This window comes from Dendrobates tinctorius, unplaced genomic scaffold, assembly GCF_039654945.1.
Source record: "Dendrobates tinctorius isolate UK_male_01 unplaced genomic scaffold, ASM3965494v1 ptg000008l, whole genome shotgun sequence".
NCBI lineage: Eukaryota > Metazoa > Chordata > Amphibia > Anura > Dendrobatidae > Dendrobates > Dendrobates tinctorius.
In genome coordinates, this window is record NW_027361676.1 from 48,287,456 (window position 1) to 48,309,259 (window position 21,804).

Here is a 21,804-nt window from a genome sequence, read left to right on the forward strand (position 1 = left end):
TTGAGTACAGCCTCCTCCATTGTGACGTTGGGTTGCCTTTTTTTTTTTTTTTTGATACACAAGGCACTTTTGACACTTTTGACTTTGAGTTCCCCAGAGGGATAAATAATTATCTCTATAGGGTTTATTTTGTGCTATGGTTCTCTTATTCTGCCTTTTTTCCTAAGGTATTACTTCAGTTTCCCACTGGGAGGACACAAATAGTTTAAAATCTTTAATTACTTAAAGGGTATTTACTTTTTACATTTAAAACCTGCTTTAAACAGAGTACTTGCATTATCGGGTAATATTTATATAATACCAATATAATAGGTGCATTTGTGGTATTGTGAGACATATTAGGTATTGCAGTACTGCGAGTCTTACAAGGTGTCCTCCATCTACTTTTATACTAGTTTGTTAAAAAACTTACCTCAGAACATATATATAGCCTACTTGTTCCTAGCCCGACAAAATGGCATCAGGGAATCAGAAATCTAAATGGCAACAAAATAAAACCCAGACAACATGGGGCACTATAAAAACACGACAAAACAAAGACTCCTCTGAGTCAATATGTACACACAAGTCTAGATCTCCAAGAGAGAGATCTGAAGCCAGACATTTACCCCCACTAAAAGAGACAAATGTCTCTCAGGGCAAATTAACACAGGAAAAGAAGTTACAAAGGGACCTACTTCCTGAGTTTCATAACATTTTGATACCTAATGTGATTACTGATAATTCTGACCAGCATGTCGAACCTAACACCACACTTAGTGTCACTATGGACCTCTCCCAATCTAACAAACGGAAAAATCTGGGAAAAGGGGATAAGGGTAGCTGCATTTCTGTCTTAGACTCAGACAGCACTTCAGAGGAGTTCTCCCTTAACGGGAGTCCTAATAAGCCCCTACAAAAAAGAGGTCGTTCTGTGCCCACTCTTCCGGAGAGATCCTCAATAGATTCAATTAATTATGAGACTTTCCTTGACTCAGAGCGACAGGTATCTGAGGGAGTCCTCGCTAACTTCTGCAAAGCATTAAAAGACTCTATAACACTGGGTTTCGAGGAACAACGAAACCTTATACAAGAGGTGAGCGACAAGTTCACACATAGGTTCGAGGCCAACGAGACTAAAATTACCAAACTGGAAAACAAAGTTGAGACATTAGTCCAACAAAACATGGAATTGGGAGAGGACATTAAATTTCTCCAATCCAAAACGACGGATCTGGAAGATAGATGCCGTCGAAATAATCTTAAACTGAGGGGCATGCCGGAGACCATCTTACAAGATGATCTGTCTAACTATGTCAAGACTTTATTTAAAAAAGCAGTTCCCACATTGTCAGATATCCATTTGACAATTGACAGAATTCATAGACTACAAAGACCAAAAGGCATACCTCCTGACAAACCTAGAGACACCATTCTGAGGTTATTGTTCTTTGAGACCAAAGAAAAAATCTTAAAATTTTTAAGGGACAAACATACTTTCCCAGCCCCGTACGACAATATAAAAGTTTTCTCAGACTTTTCAAAAAGCACTATGGATGCCAGAAAAGCATTCAGAGAAACTAATGCCAAACTAAGAGACTTAGGAATCTCTTATAGATGGGGATTCCCCACCAGGGTCATAGTTTCGTACAAGGGCAGGAACATCTCCCTGATTAATCCTGATGAAGGCCGGGATTTCTTAGCCTATCTTCAAAAAGATTTTAAAGATAAAGGCTGATCTGTAACATCAAATTTCTTTAAGGTCTTTACTTTGGAGAATTTATTATATTTAAGTTAAAGAAGTCTTATATTATATTTCTTCCATAGTGGTTGTTCTTGCGGGAACCAGGTCACTTTTTCCCCGCTTTCAGGAGATAGCCACAATAGGTGGCTCCCTCCAGGAGTTCTCCGTATAATAGATCTTTTTTCTCTTACTTTTAGTGATTAAATTTAGCTTTTTTCTTTATTTCCTTTTTTTGTTCTTGTTTGAGAATCCAGACTCCAAGTGGCTCCACTCTAAATGGATATCAAACTTCTTTCCTATAATGTGAGAGGTCTTAACAGTCCATTTAAAAGACACACGTTGTGGAAAGAAATTAGAAATTACCAGGCAGATGTAATCTGCTTACAAGAAGTAAGACTAGCTAAAGATAACCACCCATTCTTCCAGAATAAAAATTATTCTAATATTTTTAAGGCTTTGAAACCAACCAAAAAAGCGGGGGTAATTACTATTGTTAGTAACAAAATATCATTTAAATTGCAGTTGGAAGAGGTAGATCCAGAAGGGAGATTTCATATCTTAGTATGTGATCTCAATGGTACTACGTTTACTATAGTTAATATCTATGCCCCAAATAGTAAACAGCTACCCTTCTTTAATAAACTAATCAAGAAAATTGAAAAGGTCAGGAAGGGAGAGTTGATTTTGGTGGGAGATTTTAATCTGGTGCCCAATAATGACCTGGATGCATCATCCCAGGCACGAAAATCATGCCCATCGTTAGGCAACTGGCTCTCCAACAATGAATTATACGATGTTTTCCGTTGCCTCAATACTTCCTCTAGAGAGTATACCTATTTCTCCGAAACCCACCAATCTTCTTCGAGAATAGATCTTTTTCTCACCAGTGTACTCTCTCTCTCTAAATTTAAGAAAATTGAAATTCTCAACAAAACTTTTTCAGATCATTCCCCAATAAGGGCAGAATTTGCCACAGGCCCTCAAACATCTAATACTTATTTATGGAGGACCAATATCTCTCTGCTTAAGACAAATAAATTTAAGGAAACTATAGATAAAGCACTCAATAACTATTTTGCAGATAACGCCACAGAACACATTGACCCATTCATTTTATGGCAAGCCCACAAGGCTGTAATCAGAGGGTGCATCATGCAATTGTCGGCTAGAAACAGGAGAGAAAAAAGGGAAAAAATCTCAAATCTACAATCACAAATTAAACTAAAAGAGGACCAGCAAAATAGTCTAGCAAACCCATCACATACCACCCAAATGGAAATATTAGATTTAAGGCAGCAATTGAAAGCGTTACTTATTTTAGATTATGACGCAGCAATAAGAGCCACTAAAGCCACTTATTATACCTCCACAAATAAACCCACACGTTATATGATGAGGAAAATACAAAGGGATAGGATTACAAGAAGAATTAACAAGATCCGAAACACAGCAGGACAACTGCAGTCACACCCGCAAGACATTGCTAATGTTTTTGCAAAATTTTTCCAAAGTCTTTATAACTTGGATCAAGAGCCTGGGTACCCTTCTCCTGACCAAATTGCTATAAATACATTTCTGACCGGTTTAAAACTTCCTCGTTTAAATGATTCGGATCTAGATACACTAAACAAACCCATTTCCATAGAGGAAATTGAGAAAACTATTTTGAATCTCAAACCTCTGAAATCTCCTGGCCCAGATGGGTATGCTAACGAGTATTATCAAATATTTGCCAAAACCCTTACTCCCTTTTTAAAGGATCTTTACGATCAAGTAGCAATTGCTGGTTCCTTTCCTAAAAGCATGTTGGAAGCAACTATAGTTTTATTACCTAAAGAAAAGGGGGAATCAGTAAATGTAAAAGATTTTAGGCCCATCTCCCTAATTAACGGGGATATTAAAATATTTTCCAAAATACTGGCTGAAAGACTTAAATATATCCTTCCCAAGTTAATTAATACAGATCAGATGGGTTTTATTGTGGGTAGGCAAACAGCAGATGGCACAAGAAGAGTCATTAATCTTCTTAGCTTAATCAAGAAATCTAGTGTCCCATCTCTTTTTTTAGCCTTAGACGCTGAAAAGGCGTTTGATAGAATCAATTGGCTTTATCTTCAAAATGTCATGTCTAAATTTGGCTTCGACGATCACTTTATCGCTAAAATATTTTCCCTTTACTCTTACCCAAATGCCAGAATCTACCTAAATAATTACTTATCTAATTCCTTTAACATAACAAATGGGACTAGACAAGGTTGTCCGCTCTCTCCCTTATTATTTGCAATGGCAATGGAACCTCTGGCAGAGGCAATTAGGGCAAATTCATCAATTACCGGATATAATACTAAAAATCGCACCCATAAAGTCAGCCTTTTTGCGGATGACCTATTCTTATCCCTAACTAACCCAATTAAATCAGTCAAAACTTTAATGGAAATATTAGCACAATTTTCCAGAATATCTTGCTTTAAAATTAATACGGGAAAATCTAAAGTAATGTCATTTAATGTTCCGCCAGAAGAAGTTAAAGAAGTTCTAGCCTCCACCAACTTTCAGCTGGAAACACAATCATTGACATATTTAGGTATAAATATCACAAAAAATTTCAACCAGATTGTGCCTAGTAATGTTGAAGGTCTAATAAAGGCCATTTCCAAAGATTTTAAACATCTCGAAAGTTTGAACCTTACTCTTATGGGACGTATATTGGTGGTTAAATCTATCATACTGCCTAAAATTCTTTATATTTTTCGCTCCATCCCTCTCAAAGTCAATGAAAAACTAATAAAAAAAATACAAGAACTAATTAAAATATTTGTTTGGGGCAATAAAAAACCGAGAGTAGCACATACTATCCTTTTTAGAAGCAAGAAACATGGAGGGTTGGCTCTTCCTAATATTAGGGCCTATCATCAGGCGATTCTGGTTAAAAACAGTCATCAATGGTTCAAGTCTGGAGAGCAACCTGCATGGATGGATCTTGAACTAGCAAGTGGTAATTATAAACCGCTACAAAATACATTCTCTAGCCATATATTAGAGCCTAAAACTAAGCGTCACTCTAACCCAATAGTACATGCTATATTAGATGCCTGGTCGAAATTCACTAAATTAAAAAGGACAGAGAATAGAACTCTTTCACTAAAAAGATGTCCTCTTAAACTTCTTGAAGTCATGTTTCAATCATCCATACCCAAGATTTGGTTTGATTTAAAGGTTAGGAAAGTAGGAGATATATGGGATGGTAGTAGGGTATCCTCTTTTTCCGAGATCAGGGAGAAATATCATATGCCATCTGGGGAGTTTCTTTTCTATCAGATCTTGAAGGATAATCTTTTACTTTTGATACGTAGAAGATCTCTCAATTTAGAGATTATGACCTCACTAGTCAATCACAGTAATACTAAACTGAATTGGACCTGCAAAAATATTTATAGTCGCCTCAATGGGGGCTCCATCTTTACGAAACATATTTATATGGAAAGATGGGAAATTGATCTACGAAAGAAATTTAACCCAGAGCAATGGGAATTTGCCATAGAACATACTTGCAGGGCCATGGTTTCTATGTCTTTGCAGGAATCCTACTATAAGGTATTAGTCCGATGGTATTTCACCCCAACCAGACTAGCACATATAGGGGATGGGATGTCTTCTCAATGTTGGAGAGGATGTACTTTTCCGGGGAATTTATTTCATCTCTTTTGGAGTTGTCCCAAATTGCAGATTCTTTGGAGGGAAACTAGAGAACATATTAAATTGCTATCATCTGATCTTGTCAAGATCTCTCCCCAGATGGTAATCTTATCCTTGGATATGGAGGGGGTGGATACATCCATCAGATACGTTATGATACACTTATTTACTGTAATTAAGAATCAAATAGCTTTGTGGTGGAGAAAGACAGAGGTACCCGCATTCCCCATTATTTTGGACATTCTGCGTTCACAAAGTCTCATAGAAGAACGATTTGCCTTTAACAACAATGTCTTACATAAATATCATTTAAAGTGGGCAGTGTGGAACTCAATTTATATGTAAAGTTATTAGACTGCTGTACTATATGCTTGGAGTCTGGTCTGAAAGTTATATGCTCTAGTTTCAATGTGGAGTTCTCTATTTTTTATTTCTTCCCATTTTCGCCTTGTTTTGTTACCCCTGTCCTTCCTCCTATTTATGGAAAATTCAATAAACATATTTGAAAAAGAAAAATGTAAACTCATCTTTTTTAACATGAAACCTGAAATTTTCTTCAGTTTATATATGGTTATGTTTTTTTAGTTTGATATGCATTTTTCTTTGTTAAAAATAATTAACTTTAGCAAAAAGTACAGAGGAACTCTCAGGAATTTTTATTTTACCAATCAAATCTTAGTTTTAGAGTCTACCAATGTGCTTTAAGAAAGCACAAAAACATGAATTCAACTTCACATGGTTCAAAAGCTTGCATAAATATGTAGGCAAGAAATCATGTACAGTATTATTAATCCATTGTAAACGCACCTTCAGGGGGCACTTTGAGTTAAACCAAAGATCTCTTGATCTGCAGTCTAACTGTCTACCACTGAGATATACCCCCTAATATTAAAAGACCTAAACTCTTTTTTTTTTTTTTTTTTTTTTCCCTCATAAAACCTGAAATCTATTTGCACAGTTTTATGTTGTTGTGCCTTTTTTTACATTGATATACATTTTTATTTGTTAAAAGTAACAAACTAATACAACAAGTACAGAGAAACACTCAGTAATTTTTATATCACAAGTAAATTCTCAGTTTTATAGTCTTCCAATGTGCTTTATATATCTTTTGTAGATTTCTTTACAGGCAAAATTTCTCAAACTTTTTGCTGCATTTCTTAACTAGTATTTATATAAAGAAAACATGAATTCAACTTCATACGGTTCTAAATCTAGTATAAATATATAGGTAGCGAAGCATGTATTTTTAATCTGTTGAAAATGTACCTTCAGGGGGCACTTGGAGTTGAACCAAGGACCTCTTGATCTGCAGTTAAATGCTCTACCACTGAGCTATACCCCCTATATTTGAAAAATGCAAACGCTCAATTTTTTTTTTTCAACATGCAATCTGAAAAATGTTCAAATGCTCTACCACTAAGCTATGCCACCTATATTTGAAAAATGTAAACTCTTCTTTTTTAACATGAAACCTGAAATTTTCTTCAGTTTATATATGGTTGTGTTTTTTTACTTTGATATGCATTTTTCTTTGTTCAAAATAATTAACTTTAGCAAAAAGTACAGAGGAACTCTCAGGAATTTTTATTTTACCAGTCAAATCTTAGTTTTAGAGTCTACCAATGTGCTTTAAGAAAGCACAAAAACATGAATTCAACTTCACATGGTTCAAAAGCTTGCATAAATATGTAGGTAAGAAATCATGTACAGTATTATTAATCCATTGTAAACGCATCTTCAGGGGGCACTTGGAGTTAAACCAAAGATCTCTTGATCTGCAGTATAACTGTCTACCACTGAGATATACCCTCAATATTAAAAGACCTAAACTCTTTTTTTTTTTTTTTTTTTCCCTCATAAAACCTGAAATCTATTTGCACAGTTTTATGTTGTTGTGCCTTTTTTACATTGATATACATTTTTATTTGTTAAAAGTAACAAACTAATACAACAAGTACAGAGAAACACTCAGTAATTTTTATATCACAAGTAAATTCTCAGTTTTATAGTCTTCCAATGTGCTTTATATATCTTTTGTAGATTTCTTTACAGGCAAAATTTCTCAAACTTTTTGCTGCATTTCTTAACTAGTATTCATATAAAGAAAACATGAATTCAACTTCATACGGTTCTAAATCTAGTATAAATACATAGGTAGCGAAGCATGTATTTTTAATCTGTTGAAAATGTACCTTCAGGGGGCACTCGGAGTTGAACCAAGGACCTCTTGATCTGCAGTCAAATGCTCTACCACTGAGCTATACCCCCTATATTCGAAAAATGCAAACGCTCAATTTTTTTTTTCAACATGCAATCTGAAAAATGTTCAAATGCTCTACCACTAAGCTATGCCACCTATATTTGAAAAATGTAAACTCTTCTTTTTTAACATGAAACCTGAAATTTTCTTCAGTTTATATATGGTTGTGTTTTTTTACTTTGATATGCATTTTTCTTTGTTCAAAATAATTAACTTTAGCAAAAAGTACAGAGGAACTCTCAGGAATTTTTATTTTACCAATCAAATCTTAGTTTTAGAGTCTACCAATGTGCTTTAAGAAAGCACAAAAACATGAATTCAACTTCACAAGGTTCAAAAGCTTGCATAAATATGTAGGTAAGAAATCATGTACAGTATTATTAATCCATTGTAAACGCACCTTCAGGGGGCACTTTGAGTTAAACCAAAGATCTCTTGATCTGCAGTCTAACTGTCTACCACTGAGATATACCCCCTAATATTAAAAGACCTAAACTCTTTTTTTTTTTTTTTTTTTTTTTCCCTCATAAAACCTGAAATCTATTTGCACAGTTTTATGTTGTTGTGCCTTTTTTACATTGATATACATTTTTATTTGTTAAAAGTAACAAACTAATACAACAAGTACAGAGAAACACTCAGTAATTTTTATATCACAAGTAAATTCTCAGTTTTATAGTCTTCCAATGTGCTTTATATATCTTTTGTAGATTTCTTTACAGGCAAAATTTCTCAAACTTTTTGCTGCATTTCTTAACTAGTATTCATATAAAGAAAACATGAATTCAACTTCATACGGTTCTAAATCTAGTATAAATATATAGGTAGCGAAGCATGTATTTTTAATCTGTTGAAAATGTACCTTCAGGGGGCACTTGGAGTTGAACCAAGGACCTCTTGATCTGCAGTCAAATGCTCTAACACTGAGCTATACCCCCTATATTCGAAAAATGCAAACGCTCACTTTTTTTTTTTTAACATGCAATCTGAAAAATGTTCAAATGCTCTACCACTAAGCTATGCCACCTATATTTGAAAAATGTAAACTCTTCTTTTTTAACATGAAACCTGAAATTTTCTTCAGTTTATATATGGTTATGTTTTTTTAGTTTGATATGCATTTTTCTTTGTTAAAAATAATTAACTTTAGCAAAAAGTACAGAGGAACTCTCAGGAATTTTTATTTTACCAATCAAATCTTAGTTTTAGAGTCTACCAATGTGCTTTAAGAAAGCACAAAAACATGAATTCAACTTCACAAGGTTCAAAAGCTTGCATAAATATGTAGGTAAGAAATCATGTACAGTATTATTAATCCATTGTAAACGCATCTTCAGGGGGCACTTGGAGTTAAACCAAAGATCTCTTGATCTGCAGTCTAACTGTCTACCACTGAGATATACCCCCTAATATTAAAAGACCTAAACTCTTTTTTTTTTTTTTTTCCCTCATAAAACCTGAAATCTATTTGCACAGTTTTATGTTGTTGTGCCTTTTTTACATTGATATACATTTTTATTTGTTAAAAGTAACAAACTAATACAACAAGTACAGAGAAACACTCAGTAATTTTTATATCACAAGTAAATTCTCAGTTTTATAGTCTTCCAATGTGCTTTATATATCTTTTGTAGATTTCTTTACAGGCAAAATTTCTCAAACTTTTTGCTGCATTTCTTAACTAGTATTCATATAAAGAAAACATGAATTCAACTTCATACGGTTCTAAATCTAGTATAAATATATAGGTAGCGAAGCATGTATTTTTAATCTGTTGAAGATGTACCTTCAGGGGGCACTTGGAGTTGAACCAAGGACCTCTTGATCTGCAGTCAAATGCTCTACCACTGAGGTATACCCCCTATATTCGAAAAATGCAAACGCTCAATTTTTTTTTTCAACATGCAATCTGAAAAATGTTCAAATGCTCTACCACTAAGCTATGCCACCTATATTTGAAAAATGTAAACTCTTCTTTTTTAACATGAAACCTGAAATTTTCTTCAGTTTATATATGGTTGTGTTTTTTTACTTTGATATGCATTTTTCTTTGTTCAAAATAATTAACTTTAGCAAAAAGTACAGAGGAACTCTCAGGAATTTTTATTTTACCAATCAAATCTTAGTTTTAGAGTCTACCAATGTGCTTTAAGAAAGCACAAAAACATGAATTCAACTTCACAAGGTTCAAAAGCTTGCATAAATATGTAGGTAAGAAATCATGTACAGTATTATTAATCCATTGTAAACGCACCTTCAGGGGGCACTTTGAGTTAAACCAAAGATCTCTTGATCTGCAGTCTAACTGTCTACCACTGGGATATACCCCCTAATATTAAAAGACCTAAACTCTTTTTTTTTTTTTTTTTTTTTTTCCCTCATAAAACCTGAAATCTATTTGCACAGTTTTATGTTGTTGTGCCTTTTTTACATTGATATACATTTTTATTTGTTAAAAGTAACAAACTAATACAACAAGTACAGAGAAACACTCAGTAATTTTTATATCACAAGTAAATTCTCAGTTTTATAGTCTTCCAATGTGCTTTATATATCTTTTGTAGATTTCTTTACAGGCAAAATTTCTCAAACTTTTTGCTGCATTTCTTAACTAGTATTCATATAAAGAAAACATGAATTCAACTTCATACGGTTCTAAATCTAGTATAAATATATAGGTAGCGAAGCATGTATTTTTAATCTGTTGAAAATGTACCTTCAGGGGGCACTTGGAGTTGAACCAAGGACCTCTTGATCTGCAGTCAAATGCTCTAACACTGAGATATACCCCCTATATTCGAAAAATGCAAACGCTCAATTTTTTTTTTTCAACATGCAATCTGAAAAATGTTCAAATGCTCTACCACTAAGCTATGCCACCTATATTTGAAAAATGTAAACTCTTCTTTTTTAACATGAAACCTGAAATTTTCTTCAGTTTATATATGGTTGTGTTTTTTTACTTTGATATGCATTTTTCTTTGTTCAAAATAATTAACTTTAGCAAAAAGTACAGAGGAACTCTCAGGAATTTTTATTTTACCAGTCAAATCTTAGTTTTAGAGTCTACCAATGTGCTTTAAGAAAGCACAAAAACATGAATTCAACTTCACATGGTTCAAAAGCTTGCATAAATATGTAGGTAAGAAATCATGTACAGTATTATTAATCCATTGTAAACGCATCTTCAGGGGGCACTTGGAGTTAAACCAAAGATCTCTTGATCTGCAGTCTACCACTGAGATATACCCCCTAATATTAAAAGACCTAAACTCTTTTTTTTTTCTCATAAAACCTGAAATCTATTTGCATTTTTATGTTGTTGTGCCTTTTTTTACATTGATATACATTTTTATTTGTTAAAAATAACAAACTAATACAACAAGTACAGAGAAACACTCAGTAATTTTTATATCACAAGTAAATTATCAGTTTTATAGTCTTTCAATGTGCTTTATATATCTTTTGTAGATTTCTTTTCAGGCAAAATTTCTCAAACTTTTTGCTGCATTTCTTTACTAGTATTCATATAAAGAAAACATGAATTCAACTTTATACAGTTCTAAATCTAGTATAAATATATAGGTAGCAAAGCATGTATTTTTGATCTGTTGAAAATGTACCTTCAGGGGGCACTCGGAGTTGAACCAAGGACCTCTTGATATGCAGTCAAATGCTCTACCACTGAGCTATACCCCCATATTTGAAAAATGCAAACGCTCAATTTTTTTTTTCAACATGCAATCTGAAAAATGTTCAAATGCTCTACCACTAAGCTATGCCACCTATATTTGAAAAATGTAAACTCTTCTTTTTTAACATGAAACCTGAAATTTTCTTCAGTTTATATATGGTTGTGTTTTTTTACTTTGATATGCATTTTTCTTTGTTCAAAATAATTAACTTTAGCAAAAAGTACAGAGGAACTCTCAGGAATTTTTATTTTACCAATCAAATCTTAGTTTTAGAGTCTACCAATGTGCTTTAAGAAAGCACAAAAACATGAATTCAACTTCACAAGGTTCAAAAGCTTGCATAAATATGTAGGTAAGAAATCATGTACAGTATTATTAATCCATTGTAAACGCACCTTCAGGGGGCACTTTGAGTTAAACCAAAGATCTCTTGATCTGCAGTCTAACTGTCTACCACTGGGATATACCCCCTAATATTAAAAGACCTAAACTCTTTTTTTTTTTTTTTTTTTTTTTCCCTCATAAAACCTGAAATCTATTTGCACAGTTTTATGTTGTTGTGCCTTTTTTACATTGATATACATTTTTATTTGTTAAAAGTAACAAACTAATACAACAAGTACAGAGAAACACTCAGTAATTTTTATATCACAAGTAAATTCTCAGTTTTATAGTCTTCCAATGTGCTTTATATATCTTTTGTAGATTTCTTTACAGGCAAAATTTCTCAAACTTTTTGCTGCATTTCTTAACTAGCATTCATATAAAGAAAACATGAATTCAACTTCATACGGTTCTAAATCTAGTATAAATATATAGGTAGCGAAGCATGTATTTTTAATCTGTTGAAAATGTACCTTCAGGGGGAACTTGGAGTTGAACCAAGGACCTCTTGATCTGCAGTTAAATGCTCTACCACTGAGCTATACCCCCTATATTCGAAAAATGCAAACGCTCAATTTTTTTTTTTCAACATGCAATCTGAAAAATGTTCAAATGCTCTACCACTAAGCTATGCCACCTATATTTGAAAAATGTAAACTCTTCTTTTTTAACATGAAACCTGAAATTTTCTTCAGTTTATATATGGTTGTGTTTTTTTACTTTGATATGCATTTTTCTTTGTTCAAAATAATTAACTTTAGCAAAAAGTACAGAGGAACTCTCAGGAATTTTTATTTTACCAGTCAAATCTTAGTTTTAGAGTCTACCAATGTGCTTTAAGAAAGCACAAAAACATGAATTCAACTTCACATGGTTCAAAAGCTTGCATAAATATGTAGGTAAGAAATCATGTACAGTATTATTAATCCATTGTAAACGCATCTTCAGGGGGCACTTGGAGTTAAACCAAAGATCTCTTGATCTGCAGTCTACCACTGAGATATACCCCCTAATATTAAAAGACCTAAACTCTTTTTTTTTTCTCATAAAACCTGAAATCTATTTGCATTTTTATGTTGTTGTGCCTTTTTTTACATTGATATACATTTTTATTTGTTAAAAATAACAAACTAATACAACAAGTACAGAGAAACACTCAGTAATTTTTATATCACAAGTAAATTATCAGTTTTATAGTCTTTCAATGTGCTTTATATATCTTTTGTAGATTTCTTTTCAGGCAAAATTTCTCAAACTTTTTGCTGCATTTCTTTACTAGTATTCATATAAAGAAAACATGAATTCAACTTTATACAGTTCTAAATCTAGTATAAATATATAGGTAGCAAAGCATGTATTTTTGATCTGTTGAAAATGTACCTTCAGGGGGCACTCGGAGTTGAACCAAGGACCTCTTGATATGCAGTCAAATGCTCTACCACTGAGCTATACCCCCATATTTGAAAAATGCAAACGCTCAATTTTTTTTTTCAACATGCAATCTGAAAAATGTTCAAATGCTCTACCACTAAGCTATGCCACCTATATTTGAAAAATGTAAACTCTTCTTTTTTAACATGAAACCTGAAATTTTCTTCAGTTTATATATGGTTGTGTTTTTTTACTTTGATATGCATTTTTCTTTGTTAAAAATAATTAACTTTAGCAAAAAGTACAGAGGAACTCTCAGGAATTTTTATTTTACCAGTCAAATCTTAGTTTTAGAGTCTACCAATGTGCTTTAAGAAAGACAAAAACATGAATTCAACATCATATGGTTCAAAAGCTTGCATAAATATGTAGGTAAAAAATCATGTACAGTATTATTAATCCATTGTAAACGCACCTTCAGGGGGCACTTGGAGTTAAACCAAAGATCTCTTGATCTGCAGTCTAACTGTCTACCACTGAGATATACCCTTTAATATTAAAAGACCTAAACTCTTTTTTTTTTTTTTTTTTTTTTTTTTTTTCCCTCATAAAACCTGAAATCTATTTGCACAGTTTTATGTTGTTGTGCCTTTTTTACATTGATATACATTTTTATTTGTTAAAAGTAACAAACTAATACAACAAGTACAGAGAAACACTCAGTAATTTTTATATCACAAGTAAATTCTCAGTTTTATAGTCTTCCAATGTGCTTTATATATCTTTTGTAGATTTCTTTACAGGCAAAATTTCTCAAACTTTTTGCTGCATTTCTTAACTAGCATTCATATAAAGAAAACATGAATTCAACTTCATACGGTTCTAAATCTAGTATAAATATATAGGTAGCGAAGCATGTATTTTTAATCTGTTGAAAATGTACCTTCAGGGGGAACTTGGAGTTGAACCAAGGACCTCTTGATCTGCAGTTAAATGCTCTACCACTGAGCTATACCCCCTATATTCGAAAAATGCAAACGCTCAATTTTTTTTTTTCAACATGCAATCTGAAAAATGTTCAAATGCTCTACCACTAAGCTATGCCACCTATATTTGAAAAATGTAAACTCTTCTTTTTTAACATGAAACCTGAAATTTTCTTCAGTTTATATATGGTTGTGTTTTTTTACTTTGATATGCATTTTTCTTTGTTCAAAATAATTAACTTTAGCAAAAAGTACAGAGGAACTCTCAGGAATTTTTATTTTACCAGTCAAATCTTAGTTTTAGAGTCTACCAATGTGCTTTAAGAAAGCACAAAAACATGAATTCAACTTCACATGGTTCAAAAGCTTGCATAAATATGTAGGTAAGAAATCATGTACAGTATTATTAATCCATTGTAAACGCATCTTCAGGGGGCACTTGGAGTTAAACCAAAGATCTCTTGATCTGCAGTATAACTGTCTACCACTGAGATATACCCTCAATATTAAAAGACCTAAACTCTTTTTTTTTTTTTTTTTTCCCTCATAAACCCTGAAATCTATTTGCACAGTTTTATGTTGTTGTGCCTTTTTTACATTGATATACATTTTTATTTGTTAAAAGTAACAAACTAATACAACAAGTACAGAGAAACACTCAGTAATTTTTATATCACAAGTAAATTATCAGTTTTATAGTCTTTCAATGTGCTTTATATATCTTTTGTAGATTTCTTTTCAGGCAAAATTTCTCAAACTTTTTGCTGCATTTCTTTACTAGTATTCATATAAAGAAAACATGAATTCAACTTCATACAGTTCTAAATCTAGTATAAATATATAGGTAGCAAAGCATGTATTTTTAATCTGTTGAAAATGTACCTTCAGGGGGCACTCTGAGTTGAACCAAGAACCTCTTGATCTGCAGTCAAATGCTCTACCACTGAGCTATACCCCCATATTTGAAAAATGCAAACGCTCAATTTTTTTTTTTCAACATGCAATCTGAAAAATGTTCAAATGCTCTACCACTAAGCTATGCCACCTATATTTGAAAAATGTAAACTCTTCTTTTTTAACATGAAACCTGAAATTTTCTTCAGTTTATATATGGTTGTGTTTTTTTACTTTGATATGCATTTTTCTTTGTTAAAAATAATTAACTTTAGCAAAAAGTACAGAGGAACTCTCAGGAATTTTTATTTTACCAGTCAAATCTTAGTTTTAGAGTCTACCAATGTGCTTTAAGAAAGACAAAAACATGAATTCAACATCATATGGTTCAAAAGCTTGCATAAATATGTAGGTAAAAAATCATGTACAGTATTATTAATCCATTGTAAACGCACCTTCAGGGGGCACTTGGAGTTAAACCAAAAATCTCTTGATCTGCAGTCTAACTGTCTACCACTGAGATATACCCCCTAATATTAAAAGACCTCAACTCTTTTTTTTTTTTTTTTCCCCTCATAAAACCTGAAATCTATTTGCACAGTTTTATGTTGTTGTGCCTTTTTTACATTGATATACATTTTTATTTGTTAAAAATAACAAACTAATACAACAAGTACAGAGAAACACTCAGTAACTTTTATATCACAAGTAAATTCTCAGTTTTATAGTCTTCCAATGTGCTTTATATATCTTTTGTAGATTTCTTTACAGGCAAAATTTCTCAAACTTTTTGCTGCATTTCTTAACTAGTATTCATATAAAGAAAACATGAATTCAACTTCATACGGTTCTAAATCTAGTATAAATATATAGGTAGCGAAGCATGTATTTTTAATCTGTTGAAAATGTACCTTCAGGGAGCACTCGAAGTTGAACCAAGGACCTCTTGATCTGCAGTCAAATGCTCTACCACTGAGCTATACCCCCTATTTTTGAAAAATGCAAACGCTCAATTTTTTTTTTTCAACATGCAATCTGAAAAATGTTCAAATGCTCTACCACTAAGCTATGCCACCTATATTTGAAAAATGTAAACTCTTCTTTTTTAACATGAAACCTGACATTTTCTTCAGTTTATATATGGTTGTGTTTTTTTACTTTGATATGCATTTTTCTTTGTTCAAAATAATTAACTTTAGCAAAAAGTACAGAGGAACTCTCAGGAATTTTTATTTTACCAGTCAAATCTTAGTTTTAGAGTCTACCAATGTGCTTTAAGAAAGCACAAAAATATGAATTCAACTTCACATGGTTCAAAAGCTTGCATAAATATGTAGGTAAGAAATCATGTACAGTTTTATTAATCCATTGTAAACGCATCTTCATGGGGCACTTGGAGTTAAACCAAAGATCTCTTGATCTGCAGTCTACCACTGAGATATACCCCCTAATATTAAAAGACCTAAACTCTTTTTTTTTTTTTTCTCATAAAACATGAAATCTATTTGCATTTTTATGTTGTTGTGCCTTTTTTTACATTGATATACATTTTTATTTGTTAAAAATAACAAACTAATACAACAAGTACAGAGAAACACTCAGTAATTTTTATATCACAAGTAAATTCTCAGTTTTATAGTCTTCCAATGTGCTTTATATATCTTTTGTAGATTTCTTTACAGGCAAAATTTCTCAAACTTTTTGCTGCATTTCTTAACTAGTATTCATATAAAGAAAACATGAATTCAACTTCATACGGTTCTAAATCTAGTATAAATATATAGGTAGCGAAGCATGTATTTTTAATCTGTTGAAAATGTACCTTCAGGGGGAACTTGGAGTTGAACCAAGGACCTCTTGATCTGCAGTTAAATGCTCTACCACTGAGCTATACCCCCTATATTCGAAAAATGCAAACGCTCAATTTTTTTTTTTCAACATGCAATCTGAAAAATGTTCAAATGCTCTACCACTAAGCTATGCCACCTATATTTGAAAAATGTAAACTCTTCTTTTTTAACATGAAACCTGAAATTTTCTTCAGTTTATATATGGTTGTGTTTTTTTACTTTGATATGCATTTTTCTTTGTTCAAAATAATTAACTTTAGCAAAAAGTACAGAGGAACTCTCAGGAATTTTTATTTTACCAGTCAAATCTTAGTTTTAGAGTCTACCAATGTGCTTTAAGAAAGCACAAAAACATGAATTCAACTTCACATGGTTCAAAAGCTTGCATAAATATGTAGGTAAGAAATCATGTACAGTATTATTAATCCATTGTAAACGCATCTTCAGGGGGCACTTGGAGTTAAACCAAAGATCTCTTGATCTGCAGTATAACTGTCTACCACTGAGATATACCCTCAATATTAAAAGACCTAAACTCTTTTTTTTTTTTTTTTTCCCTCATAAACCCTGAAATCTATTTGCACAGTTTTATGTTGTTGTGCCTTTTTTACATTGATATACATTTTTATTTGTTAAAAGTAACAAACTAATACAACAAGTACAGAGAAACACTCAGTAATTTTTATATCACAAGTAAATTATCAGTTTTATAGTCTTTCAATGTGCTTTATATATCTTTTGTAGATTTCTTTTCAGGCAAAATTTCTCAAACTTTTTGCTGCATTTCTTTACTAGTATTCATATAAAGAAAACATGAATTCAACTTCATACAGTTCTAAATCTAGTATAAATATATAGGTAGCAAAGCATGTATTTTTAATCTGTTGAAAATGTACCTTCAGGGGGCACTCTGAGTTGAACCAAGAACCTCTTGATCTGCAGTCAAATGCTCTACCACTGAGCTATACCCCCATATTTGAAAAATGCAAACGCTCAATTTTTTTTTTTCAACATGCAATCTGAAAAATGTTCAAATGCTCTACCACTAAGCTATGCCACCTATATTTGAAAAATGTAAACTCTTCTTTTTTAACATGAAACCTGAAATTTTCTTCAGTTTATATATGGTTGTGTTTTTTTACTTTGATATGCATTTTTCTTTGTTAAAAATAATTAACTTTAGCAAAAAGTACAGAGGAACTCTCAGGAATTTTTATTTTACCAGTCAAATCTTAGTTTTAGAGTCTACCAATGTGCTTTAAGAAAGACAAAAACATGAATTCAACATCATATGGTTCAAAAGCTTGCATAAATATGTAGGTAAAAAATCATGTACAGTATTATTAATCCATTGTAAACGCACCTTCAGGGGGCACTTGGAGTTAAACCAAAAATCTCTTGATCTGCAGTCTAACTGTCTACCACTGAGATATACCCCCTAATATTAAAAGACCTAAACTCTTTTTTTTTTTTTTTTCCCCTCATAAAACCTGAAATCTATTTGCACAGTTTTATGTTGTTGTGCCTTTTTTACATTGATATACATTTTTATTTGTTAAAAATAACAAACTAATACAACAAGTACAGAGAAACACTCAGTAACTTTTATATCACAAGTAAATTCTCAGTTTTATAGTCTTCCAATGTGCTTTATATATCCTTTGTAGATTTCTTTACAGGCAAAATTTCTCAAACTTTTTGCTGCATTTCTTAACTAGTATTCATATAAAGAAAACATGAATTCAACTTCATACGGTTCTAAATCTAGTATAAATATATAGGTAGCGAAGCATGTATTTTTAATCTGTTGAAAATGTACCTTCAGGGAGCACTCGAAGTTGAACCAAGGACCTCTTGATCTGCAGTCAAATGCTCTACCACTGAGCTATACCCCCTATTTTTGAAAAATGCAAACGCTCAATTTTTTTTTTTCAACATGCAATCTGAAAAATGTTCAAATGCTCTACCACTAAGCTATGCCACCTATATTTGAAAAATGTAAACTCTTCTTTTTTAACATGAAACCTGACATTTTCTTCAGTTTATATATGGTTGTGTTTTTTTACTTTGATATGCATTTTTCTTTGTTCAAAATAATTAACTTTAGCAAAAAGTACAGAGGAACTCTCAGGAATTTTTATTTTACCAGTCAAATCTTAGTTTTAGAGTCTACCAATGTGCTTTAAGAAAGCACAAAAATATGAATTCAACTTCACATGGTTCAAAAGCTTGCATAAATATGTAGGTAAGAAATCATGTACAGTTTTATTAATCCATTGTAAACGCATCTTCATGGGGCACTTGGAGTTAAACCAAAGATCTCTTGATCTGCAGTCTACCACTGAGATATACCCCCTAATATTAAAAGACCTAAACTCTTTTTTTTTTTTTTCTCATAAAACATGAAATCTATTTGCATTTTTATGTTGTTGTGCCTTTTTTTACATTGATATACATTTTTATTTGTTAAAAATAACAAACTAATACAACAAGTACAGAGAAACACTCAGTAATTTTTATATCACAAGTAAATTCTCAGTTTTATAGTCTTCCAATGTGCTTTATATATCTTTTGTAGATTTCTTTACAGGCAAAATTTCTCAAACTTTTTGCTGCATTTCTTAACTAGTATTCATATAAAGAAAACATGAATTCAACTTCATACGGTTCTAAATCTAGTATAAATATATAGGTAGCGAAGCATGTATTTTTAATCTGTTGAAAATGTACCTTCAGGGGGAACTTGGAGTTGAACCAAGGACCTCTTGATCTGCAGTTAAATGCTCTACCACTGAGCTATACCCCCTATATTCGAAAAATGCAAACGCTCAATTTTTTTTTTTCAACATGCAATCTGAAAAATGTTCAAATGCTCTACCACTAAGCTATGCCACCTATATTTGAAAAATGTAAACTCTTCTTTTTTAACATGAAACCTGAAATTTTCTTCAGTTTATATATGGTTGTGTTTTTTTACTTTGATATGCATTTTTCTTTGTTCAAAATAATTAACTTTAGCAAAAAGTACAGAGGAACTCTCAGGAATTTTTATTTTACCAGTCAAATCTTAGTTTTAGAGTCTACCAATGTGCTTTAAGAAAGCACAAAAACATGAATTCAACTTCACATGGTTCAAAAGCTTGCATAAATATGTAGGTAAGAAATCATGTACAGTATTATTAATCCATTGTAAACGCATCTTCAGGGGGCACTTGGAGTTAAACCAAAGATCTCTTGATCTGCAGTATAACTGTCTACCACTGAGATATACCGTCAATATTAAAAGACCTAAACTTTTTTTTTTTTTTTTTTTTTTTTTTTTTTTCCCTCATAAACCCTGAAATCTATTTGCACAGTTTTATGTTGTTGTGCCTTTTTTACATTGATATACATTTTTATTTGTTAAAAGTAACAAACTAATACAACAAGTACAGAGAAACACTCAGTAATTTTTATATCACAAGTAAATTATCAGTTTTATAGTCTTTCAATGTGCTTTATATATCTTTTGTAGATTTCTTTTCAGGCAAAATTTCTCAAACTTTTTGCTGCATTTCTTTACTAGTATTCATATAAAGAAAACATGAATTCAACTTTATACAGTTCTAAATCTAGTATAAATATATAGGTAGCAAAGCATGTATTTTTAATCTGTTGAAAATGTTCCTTCAGGGGGCACTCGGAGTTGAACCAAGAACCTCTTGATCTGCAGTCAAATGCTCTACCACTGAGCTATACCCCCATATTTGAAAAATGCAAACGCTCAATTTTTTTTTTTCCACATGCAATCTGAAAAATGTTCAAATGCTCTACCACTAAGCAATGCCACCTATATTTGAAAAATGTAAACTCTTCTTTTTTAACATGAAACCTGAAATTTTCTTCAGTTTATATATGGTTGTGTTTTTTTACTTTGATATGCATTTTTCTTTGTTAAAAATAATTAACTTTAGCAAAAAGTACAGAGGAACTCTCAGGAATTTTTATTTTACCAGTCAAATCTTAGTTTTAGAGTCTACCCATGTGCTTTAAGAAAGACAAAAACATGAATTCAACATCATATGGTTCAAAAGCTTGCATAAATATGTAGGTAAAAAATCATGTACAGTATTATTAATCCATTGTAAATGCACCTTCAGGGGGCACTTGGAGTTAAACCAAAAATCTCTTGATCTGCAGTCTAACTGTCTACCACTGAGATATACCCCCTAATATTAAAAGACCTAAACTCTTTTTTTTTTTTTTTTCCCCTCATAAAACCTGAAATCTATTTGCACAGTTTTATGTTGTTGTGCCTTTTTTACATTGATATACATTTTTATTTGTTAAAAATAACAAACTAATACAACAAGTACAGAGAAACACTCAGTAACTTTTATATCACAACTAAATTCTCAGTTTTATAGTCTTCCAATGTGCTTTATATATCTTTTGTAGATTTCTTTACAGGCAAAATTTCTCAAACTTTTTGCTGCATTTCTTAACTAGTATTCATATAAAGAAAACATGAATTCAACTTCATACGGTTCTAAATCTAGTATAAATATATAGGTAGCGAAGCATGTATTTTTAATCTGTTGAAAATGTACCTTCAGGGAGCACTCGAAGTTGAACCAAGGACCTCTTGATCTGCAGTCAAATGCTCTACCACTGAGATATACCCCATATTTTTGAAAAATGCAAACGCTCAATTTTTTTTTTTCAACATGCAATCTGAAAAATGTTCAAATGCTCTACCACTAAGCTATGCCACCTATATTTGAAAAATGTAAACTCTTCTTTTTTAACATGAAACCTGACATTTTCTTCAGTTTATATATGGTTGTGTTTTTTTACTTTGATATGCATTTTTCTTTGTTCAAAATAATTAACTTTAGCAAAAAGTACAGAGGAACTCTCAGGAATTTTTATTTTACCAATCAAATCTTAGTTTTAGAGTCTA

The 21,804-nt window shown here is 31.8% G+C and overlaps 16 non-coding genes across 16 annotated transcripts; all 16 read right to left on the bottom strand.

Moving 5' to 3' along the window:
- Window positions 1-6,692: 6,692 nt before the first annotated feature.
- TRNAC-GCA (transfer RNA cysteine (anticodon GCA)) lies at window positions 6,693-6,764 on the bottom strand. Its single transcript has one exon. It is a non-coding gene; the product is annotated as a tRNA-Cys (tRNA).
- Window positions 6,765-7,618: 854 nt separating this feature from the next.
- Window positions 7,619-7,690, bottom strand: TRNAC-GCA (transfer RNA cysteine (anticodon GCA)). The gene has a single exon. It is a non-coding gene; the product is annotated as a tRNA-Cys (tRNA).
- Window positions 7,691-8,548: 858 nt separating this feature from the next.
- Window positions 8,549-8,620, bottom strand: TRNAC-GCA (transfer RNA cysteine (anticodon GCA)). Its single transcript has one exon. It is a non-coding gene; the product is annotated as a tRNA-Cys (tRNA).
- An 852-nt stretch (window positions 8,621-9,472) lies between these two features.
- TRNAC-GCA (transfer RNA cysteine (anticodon GCA)) lies at window positions 9,473-9,544 on the bottom strand. The gene has a single exon. It is a non-coding gene; the product is annotated as a tRNA-Cys (tRNA).
- An 858-nt stretch (window positions 9,545-10,402) lies between these two features.
- On the bottom strand, window positions 10,403-10,474 carry TRNAC-GCA (transfer RNA cysteine (anticodon GCA)). The gene has a single exon. It is a non-coding gene; the product is annotated as a tRNA-Cys (tRNA).
- An 835-nt stretch (window positions 10,475-11,309) lies between these two features.
- Window positions 11,310-11,381, bottom strand: TRNAC-GCA (transfer RNA cysteine (anticodon GCA)). The gene has a single exon. It is a non-coding gene; the product is annotated as a tRNA-Cys (tRNA).
- An 857-nt stretch (window positions 11,382-12,238) lies between these two features.
- On the bottom strand, window positions 12,239-12,310 carry TRNAC-GCA (transfer RNA cysteine (anticodon GCA)). Its single transcript has one exon. It is a non-coding gene; the product is annotated as a tRNA-Cys (tRNA).
- Window positions 12,311-13,145: 835 nt separating this feature from the next.
- On the bottom strand, window positions 13,146-13,217 carry TRNAC-GCA (transfer RNA cysteine (anticodon GCA)). The gene has a single exon. It is a non-coding gene; the product is annotated as a tRNA-Cys (tRNA).
- Window positions 13,218-14,079: 862 nt separating this feature from the next.
- On the bottom strand, window positions 14,080-14,151 carry TRNAC-GCA (transfer RNA cysteine (anticodon GCA)). The gene has a single exon. It is a non-coding gene; the product is annotated as a tRNA-Cys (tRNA).
- An 853-nt stretch (window positions 14,152-15,004) lies between these two features.
- Window positions 15,005-15,076, bottom strand: TRNAC-GCA (transfer RNA cysteine (anticodon GCA)). Its single transcript has one exon. It is a non-coding gene; the product is annotated as a tRNA-Cys (tRNA).
- Window positions 15,077-15,927: 851 nt separating this feature from the next.
- TRNAC-GCA (transfer RNA cysteine (anticodon GCA)) lies at window positions 15,928-15,999 on the bottom strand. The gene has a single exon. It is a non-coding gene; the product is annotated as a tRNA-Cys (tRNA).
- An 839-nt stretch (window positions 16,000-16,838) lies between these two features.
- On the bottom strand, window positions 16,839-16,910 carry TRNAC-GCA (transfer RNA cysteine (anticodon GCA)). The gene has a single exon. It is a non-coding gene; the product is annotated as a tRNA-Cys (tRNA).
- An 852-nt stretch (window positions 16,911-17,762) lies between these two features.
- Window positions 17,763-17,834, bottom strand: TRNAC-GCA (transfer RNA cysteine (anticodon GCA)). Its single transcript has one exon. It is a non-coding gene; the product is annotated as a tRNA-Cys (tRNA).
- Window positions 17,835-18,685: 851 nt separating this feature from the next.
- On the bottom strand, window positions 18,686-18,757 carry TRNAC-GCA (transfer RNA cysteine (anticodon GCA)). Its single transcript has one exon. It is a non-coding gene; the product is annotated as a tRNA-Cys (tRNA).
- An 839-nt stretch (window positions 18,758-19,596) lies between these two features.
- TRNAC-GCA (transfer RNA cysteine (anticodon GCA)) lies at window positions 19,597-19,668 on the bottom strand. Its single transcript has one exon. It is a non-coding gene; the product is annotated as a tRNA-Cys (tRNA).
- Window positions 19,669-20,532: 864 nt separating this feature from the next.
- TRNAC-GCA (transfer RNA cysteine (anticodon GCA)) lies at window positions 20,533-20,604 on the bottom strand. Its single transcript has one exon. It is a non-coding gene; the product is annotated as a tRNA-Cys (tRNA).
- Window positions 20,605-21,804: the final 1,200 nt, after the last annotated feature.